This window comes from Cupressus sempervirens, chromosome 2 (assembly GCF_028749045.1).
Source record: "Cupressus sempervirens isolate cs-2001-9-10 chromosome 2, ASM2874904v1, whole genome shotgun sequence".
Classification (NCBI taxonomy): Eukaryota; Viridiplantae; Streptophyta; class Pinopsida; order Cupressales; family Cupressaceae; genus Cupressus; species Cupressus sempervirens.
The window spans coordinates 676,391,314-676,399,707 of record NC_143119.1 but is presented as its reverse complement, the minus strand read 5'-3'; positions in this window follow the sequence as shown (position 1 = coordinate 676,399,707).

Here is an 8,394-nt window from a genome sequence, read left to right as displayed (position 1 = left end):
AAAAGAGTGGGAAGAGAAAGAAAAAGGGTGGGAAAATAAAGCAGAGCAAATAAGAAAACATAGTGAACACCAGTACTCAGAAATGAAAGAAGACCTAAAGAAGGCAAATGATACTATTAAAAAATATGAAAACAGCTTGAATGGCCATGTAAATAATACAGTAAAGCAAATAAAAAATTACTTCTAGGGGCAAATAAAGACTTCTGCTAATAGGTTGTGTGATTAGTTTGAACTCTACAAAGCTCTTACAGATGTTTTTGGGAAGTTGAAAGAGCAACTTGAGGAGAACAAAAGTTTTGGTCAGAGATAGAAAACTGCAAAGCGGATTATGGAAGAAATCAACAGCACTGCTAACAAGCATTTGGCAAGCAAGGGATTTTAGGACCGTATTGGTTCAATAATAAAGGCGACCTCTATATTTCATAAATGTCAAAAACTAATAGAAGCAGAAGAAATTCTTGCTTTATTTGGGCCAAAGCTCGCCAAGATGAACAATAAAACAACAAAATTGATATCTCTTGGTTTACCGAGTCTTAAACCTAATTTCTCAACAACAGGTTTCGTTGGAAGGAAGTTTACAAACAAAAGTTGGAGGACCAAATAACCTCTGATTTAGGCAACCTTCCTTAGGACAGAACTCATGAAGGCATTGCAAAGTGCATCAAAACATTCACAAATTTGCATGCACTAGTGGAATGAACATTGCTTGAAACTCGCTCTTCCAAGTATGGAATGCTGATGAGAATGCAGGTCATTTACCATAACATCAAAAAATTTGCCCTTCCAACCAAAGAAGAATGGAGGATACTATAGAAACTTATAGCTTGTATGTGAAAGTACTTTCAATTTCAATCATCTCTATATCTTTACTATATATGAATATCTTTCATATTATCCTACATACTATAGTCTAGACTCTAGAATTGTGTTTAAAGTAACAAGTTTGAACTTTGTTTTTTGAACAGGATCAATGGTGCAGTCTTGCAGATGCTATTGCCTATGCTAAAATTGCTAATTTACTAAACCGGCCTATCAAATGCAGAAATGTACAACTAAAGTTGTAGAGATGTTTTAGACTTGTAGATGTCTTACTGATTTAGATTTTGAGACTTCACATTAGGAAAATCAACCTGAAGCTATTGTTGCTCCCTTTTTTCTATAAAAGGTAATTCAAGGTCATTGGTTTACATGAATTGTACCATATTAGCTGAATATTGCAAATGAAAACCATTGATAATTATTAATTGTGGAATTGAATCTATGATTCTATCTAATTTTCATGTTTTCCAATTCAATGTATGTTGAATAAATGAATAAAATAGAAAACAAAATTTCATTCAGGAATTTCAAATTCAAATATGAATGATCATTGATGACATGATATAAACTACACTCTACAGTAATAATACTCTTTGTTCTCAAATTTTAATGATGAAACATAATACATTCTAATTTCTTGCTTTTCTAAAATGAACATTGAATGATAGGATATCATATAGTAGTTAATAAGTTCAAAAAAACCTATTGGTTGCCACTACTAATTTAGCAAAAATTTCCTAAATTTTCCAATTCATCTCTATGTTGTCATCATCATCCAATTTTGGTAGTCCAGTTGCTTCATTGTTCTCTTCATTTTTGTTTGTGTCTTCTTCAACTTCAAGTTCACTTTGACCTCCGCTTCTATGACTCGGACTCCCAATCCCATGGCTAGTGCCACTGCCAGTTGTACTTGTCCCACTTGGAGTCGCTGTAGGAGATTGGTTAATGGTGTTGCCCAGTTCCACCCTTCTTCTTTTGCATCTTTTCTTCTAGATTTCCATTGCTTTTTGAAAAGGAAAAGTATTTACATTATACCTAGATGTGTATACCCTCAAGCATGATTCCAAATTCTTGTCTAGTTTGTTTCTTAGCTTTGATTTTAGGAAGCTCAAAGCACTAAAAACTCTCTCATCCTCCATTAAACCCAATATCATGGTTTGACATAGATTAGCAAGCTTCAAGTACTCTGAAATTTCTTCATGCAACAAGGTGCTCTGTTTTAGTTCTGTCCAAAGCTTTGTTGCCGAGCCCTCTTCATGTGGGTTATGCATTAATTGATATTGATGCTTCATGGTCCTTGCAAAGGTGCTTGATTACTGTCTAAGAAGACCCTCATCTAATATTTTGTTGATATTCACTCCATTGAATTCTATAGATTTGCAAAATTCCTTTATCAAAATCAACAACCTTCTACGATAATCTTCCTTATTGTTGAAGGACCAATATTGAGGAAACACAATTGCCATGGCCTCAAGCAGTTGATCATATGGGAATCGTGATATTATTTCAGAGGAAACTCTATAGGCTATGTCCCTTGCAGTAGATGCTATAGACTCGACGATCTTGGTAAACTCTTCCCTTGTAACTCTTGTAGCTCGCTTCTTTGGGGCACTGTAGTACATTGGTATCTGAAATCCCCTTACACAAACACATAAATCTCCATTTTCAACGATCTTTAAATAATTATCAGGATCATCCAAATCTGTTAGTTTCTACCAGTGATTAAATCTATCATCAGATAAATTTAGGTCAGTACGATAGAGACTATCGAGGGCTTGGCATGACATTTTACGCAATTGAGCATATTTTGCAATATACATGGCTCTTTGCTGGGCTTTTTTCATAATTAACCTCATTTCTTCTATCATGGGAAGAAGAGATGCCAAATTCAAAAGTGTCTCTATATTTCTTAACCTCCAAAGCAGGTTGCCACATCTCTGATTTTTTGCATTATCCTGATTTTCGTACATCAGTCCAATCAAAGATTGATATTTGGAAAATACTCAATGCGCTGGTCCATCCAAAGAGATCCATCTAGTATCAACATCTTTTAGAAGCTTGCTTCCATTCATAATTCCATCAGCAAAGTGTTGAAATTCCCTAAAATGCTTGGAACTTCGACAAAAATATGTATACAACTCTCTTACTAAATCTTCAACCTTGTTTACTAAAGGAAACTTCTTCACAACTCTAAAAGAAAGATTCATCCTATGGGCCATACAGTGAATGGCAACAACATATGGTGAACAAGAAGCCTGCATCTTTATGCAAAGACCATTCCTTTGACCTTGCATTACTGAAGCTCCATATGCTCCAACATAGGACAACTTCTTCACTATTGTCAATTCATCCATAGCTCCATATTCAATTAAATTGCTCTTTACTAACTGAAATAAAGTTTTTGTTGTCGCATTGTCTCTCAATTTAGCAATAGATAGTAGATGTGGTTAGCGGACATTATTCTGTATAGTATAAACATGCATGCATACCCATGACATATTATCCATTGCCATAACTTCATCTAAGGACAATGCAATAAAGCTTGACTCTTTTATTTTTCTTTGTACATCCTCTATTTCAACCTATGCAATACAACTTGCCCATTCCCATCCACTATTTATCGACCAATGACTAACAGGATAGGAACTTTCAGAAAGTGTAAAAAACAACTCATTTCTGGATAATCTGTCATTGGACGCCCTCTGCTCAAAATATAGAAAACATTACTTAATTAAACAGTTTTTCCACGTTCTTCTACTTTACTTGCTTTTGCAAAAATAGCATTAATAGAACCTTGAACTTCACCAGGCTTCATCTAAAAATTTTGAAACATATAATATTCTTCAACATTCCTTTTATGTTGACATTGCTCCTTTGTTTTATATCTTACCACTTTTATTTCCTTACCATCTATAGTTGAGGTTTCGTAAATCTTACCAACATGTTTCTCTATGGTGTCTAGTTTAAGCTGCAACCGCTTTTCCTTTTTATACTTCCAACTAAAAATTGCACGTCTACATTCTACTGGTGGCTCACCTACAATTGGATTGTCCATAGGCTCAATGAATGGATACTTTGCTTCCCAATCAAATTTAAATCTCCTGGCCATCTCCCACTGACGATCAATTTTTTATTTCAATTTTCCTCTCCCTTTAGTGTCACTATTACTGTTAATTGCACCATCATCATCACCAAAGTCGATTGATTTGTCCTGCTACTGGTTATTTACTAGATATTCTTCTTCAAGGCCATCTTCATTAGAGATATCAAGTTTTGTAACTCTGTCACTAGATTTATTAGGCTCCCCAATTTGTTGAATGGACTCCTGTGTAGGTTGAGATTGTACAGGCTCCTCTGATGATGTACCTTCCTTACTTTGACCAACACTGTTGCATCTACCCCGCCAAAGTATGGAGATATATTTTTGCATTTCGTTGGCCTCTCTTGGACATCTCCACCTTCATTAGTCCTACTCCTCTTCCTATTTAAATTTGACTATGACATCTCCATCAAATTAAGGCTGCAATAAAATACTATGGACTTGTAGTCGTAGTCATTTTGGTTCTCTACTGATCGCAATACTATGAAGAAGGCTCCTTCTTTTGGCATGTTTCAATAATGAAACTCATGTCTTAAATAGACAACTACAAATAAACCATTTTCATTTTGGCGAATGGGCCGACTGTTACATATGATAAGAACTAATATTTGGTGAAACCCGCGTAATTTCAAGTAATCGAGTGGGCGAATAGGGCAAGAATTTGGGACCCCATTGTGTGTGATGCATGGTGAATTGGGTCCTAGGACAAATAAAAATTTCACATAGGAAAATGGGAATTTGGCGAATGATGATCGTCGAAAGAGACACTGAATTAATTCTGTGGCGAATAAGAGTAAACATTAAAGAGAAATATGGGTGAACAACCCCACTACCAAATTGAAATTACATAATAATAGTGGTGAACGTTTTCACCACTATATGAGTATTTTATAAAATTTGGGCAAACCGGTCAACTAGTATACGGTGTTTTTTTTTGCCAATTTCTATAGCCCGTTCGAGACATATTCGCCAATTGGCAACTAATCGCCACTAAAAAAATATTTGGCTGCCTCCCTTCATCCTCCCCTTCAAAATCTAATGAAAAAACTTCTTCCCCTACCATTTTTGTGTGCAGATCAATAATGAATTTCCTACCTTTTCTTTCTAGTGATAATGTATTTTTCTTCTAGTCATGCTTGGCCTTCACTTGCACGAGCCATCCACAACCCAAAATAGCATCGTATCTTCTCCTCTTCAGTGGGATGATGACAAAGTCGAGTAGGAACAACTATGTTCGAATCATCACTAGTTGCATCATGAGGACTCCCAACAATTTGACCCAATGCTAGTCTATTGTTAATAATTGGAACATAAGTGGCCACAACATTGGTTATCCCAACCTTTTCCAGGTGTCCTCTAGTAACACATTGACACCGGACCCCCCATCCATAATCATGTCTATCAAAATAGTCCCCAGAATTCTCATTTTGATGATTGTCAGATGCCATTCAAATGAGAGGGCTAGCAGCATCGGATCTTCTACACTTGCACCACCTTCTTTCTCCTTGCCTTGTTCTGGTAGTAACTTGGCAATTGGAGCAATGTTCATGAGTGTTGAACGGAGTTGAGGCATCGAGAGAAGCAAGTCACTTACTTTGATAGGTACTTTAGTTTGTAATATTTGTCGTACGATGTTCTATTTCACGTAGTTCCTTGCGAAGGTACCAGTAGTGTCCTTCAGGGATGTTTTCTTCGCTTGTGTTGCTTTCTAAATTTTTGCTAGCACTTCCTCCAATCTCTTCTTTCTTCCATTGGGTCAGGGTACACTTTCACTTACTTTCGTGTAATGGCCAGAACCTCCTCTTCATTTGTCCAAATGGTGATCAAATGATCACCAAGTAAGCACCATTTGCATAATAATTTTGGTGTGTTTTTTATTGTACAATCCTAGGCAAAGTGGCTTCACAAATTATATTCTCAGCATTGAACTATGGGTCAACCATTGACATCGTATTGTATTTGACTCTTGTTGCCATTATTATTGTTTCCATTATTGTTGTTGTTTTGTCCTTGCTGATTATTTCTATAGCCTCTCGACATGGCACCCTCTGTACTGGTGTTCCTACTCCCTCCTGATGCAGAAGCCTCCTATGTGAGGAACACTTGTTCAAGTCCTCTTGTTTTCAAATTGAAAGGGCATTCCTTTGTGGAATGTCCCATGATCTAGCAAATCTCATAGAATTGGTCCTTCAAATAGGATCCCTTTATATGGCCTTCTTTCTTGCACTTGATGCACCATAGCTCATTTCCCTTGGTCTCCTTCAGCATGTTCTTGAATTCTTTCATCATCTAAATCATATCCTTTTGGAGGGCTTAGACCTTCTTTCTATTTGTTTCATCATCATTTCTCTCTTGTGAAGATGTTTCATCATCTAAATTGGATGAGCTACTCTTCTTCTTTTTTGTCTTCTGCTCACTTTTTGAGTTCATTTCTCGATTGTATGCTTTAGTGTATGACAACGGTGGCACAATCTTCATCTTCTTTTACAATTTTGGGCGTAGGTTTTCAATGAACCATCTTTTTTGCAACCCTTCAGCAAGCTTATTTTCCATTTTATTTATCAAGTCTTTTAATTTCATGGCGTAGACTCAAACTATTTCATTTTTCCCTTGTTTTGTATTGTATATCTCCACTACAGTTTCATTGTCGTCACACAGCAGTTGAAATTTTGTAATGAACTCTTTTTTTATGTTGTCCCAATTGTTTAACTACTAGGGATCTATATCAGTGAACCAATCAATTGCAACACCCTGTAGGGTGGTGGGGAACTATCGAACCCATTCATTTGTATCTGTTATGCCATTTAGCCTCCAAATCATTTTGCATGTTTTACAATGTCGGATTGGATCGGCTTCTCCATCACCATCAAATTTTGGCAACTTTTCCTTTGGTCTTGCCATTATTACTGGATGTTGTGTAGGGGCACTATTTATTTTGGTACCAACACTTTTTATTCTAACACCAACACTTTGTATCTCGACACCAATGCTTTGTACTCTAGCACCAATGCTTTGTATCTCGACACCAACGCTCTGCACTCTAGCACCAATGCTTTGTATCCTGACACCAACACTTTGTATCCTAACACCAACACTTTTTATTTTGGCAGCTATTCTTTTTGGTGAAGAAGGTTCTCTGTTAAGTGAATTTGTCTATTCTAGAAGTGTATCGTGGATGAAAAGTTCACTCCACACTCATGCTCCCCCAGCACTCTGAGCCATGCGAGTTGATTCCCTTCTGTCTAGATTCTCTTCTCTCAGTGAATACAGGCTCAAAAACTCTTCCCTTGCTTCTTCCACCAATTTCACCCACGGTCAAGTCTCCTCTAACAATTCTTCAACACTTCAGTGTCCATCGGCAATCTTCTGAAACCTCCTACATTTGGCTTGTTGTGCCAAAATTAAATTTTCTTGCACATTACGTATTCTATCTTTTCCATTTATCTTATTTCAATCCTTGTTAAGCTAATTTGACATTAATCTTCATTCCTCCTTCCTTCCAGGTTCATGAGGGAATAGCACCAAATGTTTATTGTATGGGATAAATGAATCAATACATATAGATGATAGATAAGAACAAAAAAACTCCTGTATTATTCACATATGCCAAAGACATTACATTATGCTTATGATGCTGATTACAATGATTTCCTATGGTGTACATATATTGTTCTGAAGAACCTTCCTAAAGGGGTCCATTGGCTACATAACAATTACTGGAGGGCCCGTCAGCTACATAACAAGAACCTTCTTGAAGGAGCCTATCAGCTACCTAATATTTATTGACGACACCTTTCCCAACTATGTTGAGTTTGGACACGTTTCCATTGGAAATTTTGATGTTGGTGTTCTCCTCCTTATAACTAGAGAAGTACTCTCTAGCTCCTATCATATGAAACGATGCCCCACTATCTATATACCAAATAGTCTATGAGGTTGAGCTCACCATACAAGCTATAAGTGCAACCTCTTCCATTCTATTAGAGAGTTCTTACGCACTTTCAGAAGCCACCACCTACTTCTTTACCTTCTTCCTTCCTAGGAAATCATTGACAGGGTGATCATACTTGTGACAACCAAATCACTTGACCTTAGAAAGGTCCTTCTTCTTCTTTTCACTTTGTGAATTCAATCCTTTTCTAGACCCCTTCTTTGCTTTCCCTTTCTCTACTAGGGCAACATTTTCCTATTCCACCTCACTTTTTTGACTCTTGTTGGCCTCGTTGACAAAACTTAGTCTAAAATCCTCCTAAGTGAAATCAATCCATAGTCAATCCATACTTGGTAAGGTATCTCATCCGCTAACAACTTAAACAAAGACACTCCATTGTTTAGTAAACCCATTTAGGGCTATTCTCACTAGCTCATCATCACTAGGGCTATCTCCAACATTGACAAGTCTAAGCCTAGCAATGTAACTTGTGACATCTTCTCCCTGGTTCATCTAGGTATTCTTCAACTTCTCTCTGAGAATC